Below are 2,444 nucleotides of genomic sequence, written 5' to 3'. Positions count from 1 at the left end.
GGAAGGGTTACAGCGCCAGGCAGTCTCGTTTCCCATTTGCCCCTGTCGGTTTAGAAGCCTCTGAGCCGTCGGACCAGTCAGATTCCTCATCCTCATCGTCCTCCGAACTACCCAGTCCACACCCAGGGGGAATGACGCGTTTAGCTTTCCCCTTCCCGGGTCCAGTACGGGCCGGCGGAGGGTTGGTGGAAGCGGACTGAGGAACGATGGGCGTCGTTACCGAAGGACCAGCGGTGGATCCCGTCTTGGACGCCGATCCCGATTTTGATACTGCCGTAGATCCCGTTTTGGCCGTCGATCCGGACTTGGACACCGCTGATCCTGTTTTGGATGGGGCAACGGATCCAGCCTTGGACGCCGTAGACCCAGTCTTGGGTCCGGATCCAGATTTTGACGCAGCAGCGGTGGATCCCGTCTTGGACGTCGATCCCGGTTTGGACACCGTCGATCCCGTTTTGGACGTAGCAACGGGTCCAGTCTTGGACGCCGAGGTAGACTTGGATCTAGCGGTGGATCCAGACTTGGATCCGGCACCTGACTTCGAGGGAGAAACGGAAGTCTTGGGCGCGGGTGTAGATCCTGCCTTGGACAAAGAAGTGGATCCCGCTTGCGGAGCCGATTTAGAAACTGGAGTCGTTTTGGGCTTGGCTTTCGGGGAAGCTCGGGCCTGCTTGTGGGGACGGGAGGATCCGGTGCTAGGGGCGGGAGATGTACTACGCGGGCGTTTCGCAGTCGACGAATCCGTCCCACTTACCGTCGGAAGAGGAGCAGAAACGCTAGCAGCCTGAGAGGGCCCCGACAAGGGAGGAAGTGGATCCGAGACGGCAGCTGTCACCAGCGCCAGTCGTCGACGTGCCAAATCGCGCTCCGACAGGCCGCGATCGCGCTCCAGGATCAGCTGTTGCTGCTGAGTTTGGGCTGCGGAAAGTTGATCCTGGAGTTTTGCGGTGGTCGCGTCTGCTTTCTTCAATTTGTCACCTAGATTGACCATAACAAGTGAATATGGAGTTACTAGCAAGGACTAAAAGAGGATCCACGTACTCATGCGGCGAAGCTTGGATTCCAGCTCCGTTAGCGCACGCTCGGCATCCGCCCACTCGGTAGTCGCCTTGTCCCGCTGGAGCTCGCTGTCTGCCAGTTGCGTTTGGATCTCATCCCGCAATCGAGTCATACGCACGAATTCTTCGAGCGCGTAATCTCGTCCGGCAGACGCCCTCTCGAGCGACTCCTTGGTGTCTTGCAACTCCTCAGAGAGTTGAGCCAGGGCCACATCCGGCGACGAGGGAGGTGGATTTGGCGCGGGGGACCCTCCACGCGCCGACCCTAAGGCGGATCCGTCATGGGCGGATCCCACATAGTCGTTGATCACCACCTCCTCCTGGGTCAAACGCAACTCGGCACCGCAATATCGGCCGCGGTGATTGAGTCCGGAACCGGAACGAGATGGCACATCTTGCTAAAGCGATCCACGAAGACCAGAACACCAGTACGACCGTCAGTATCGGGTGGGAGACCGAATATGAAGTTCATTGACACAGAGCGCCACGCCTCTGTTGCCAGAGGGAGAGAACGCAGCGGAGCTTGCGATGACGGTGACGGCTTAACGCGTTGACAAGTTTCGCAGGAGCGGACCCACTTGCGCACCCACTTGTATAGGTGAGGCCAGTAGAAGTCGCGGGATACCGCTGCGAAAATCTTCTCACGGCCCAAGTGGCCACCCACTGGAGCGTCATGGAATTCGTGTATAATTCTTGCGCGTAGATCGGGGTCGTTGGGGACAACGACGCGAGGAGCATCGAATCGATCGATACTGTACATCAGTAGATCACCGTCAAGTTGGTATCTGTGAATCTGGTCGCGCGTGGAGCGGCTCAGTGTCTTTAGCGTGGCATCACTTGGTGTGCGAAGGTGTTCCAGGATACCGGCATATATCGAGTCATCTCGATACGCGGCAGAGATCTCTTCCCGCAGGGGAAGTATTGGAGATACCGCCGTCATCAGGCTCACACCTGCAGCCACACATGTGGCGCAGTCCAATACGTCGTCGTCCGCGTCTTCAAGTGACTGACGACCCAAATCTCGGCGTGGATCGTAATCGGGGCGCCGAGATAGGGCATCCGCAAGGATGTTATTCTTGCCTGGCTTGTAGTGAACGACGAAGTTGTACTCGGAGAAGAATGACAGCCATCGTGCCATGCGCTGAGAGAGATGAGGGCTCTTCGTCGCTGTTCGCAGCGACGCGTGATCTGTGTAGATCGCGAATGTCTGCTCACCGAGTAAGTACACTCTGAATTTGATCAGTGCGTAGCGCATCGCAAGGAGTTCCTTGTCGTGGACCGGATAATTCTTCTCAGCGGGCTTCATCTGTCTGGATTAATAGCTCACGACGCGTTCGCGACCCTCGTCGTCGAACTGCATCAGTGCACAGCCGATGGCGAAGTCGC

The sequence above is a fragment of the Phytophthora infestans genome, genomic scaffold (genome assembly GCF_000142945.1).
Source record: "Phytophthora infestans T30-4 supercont1.16 genomic scaffold, whole genome shotgun sequence".
Taxonomy (NCBI): domain Eukaryota; phylum Oomycota; class Peronosporomycetes; order Peronosporales; family Peronosporaceae; genus Phytophthora; species Phytophthora infestans.
This window is presented reverse-complemented; position numbering follows the sequence as displayed.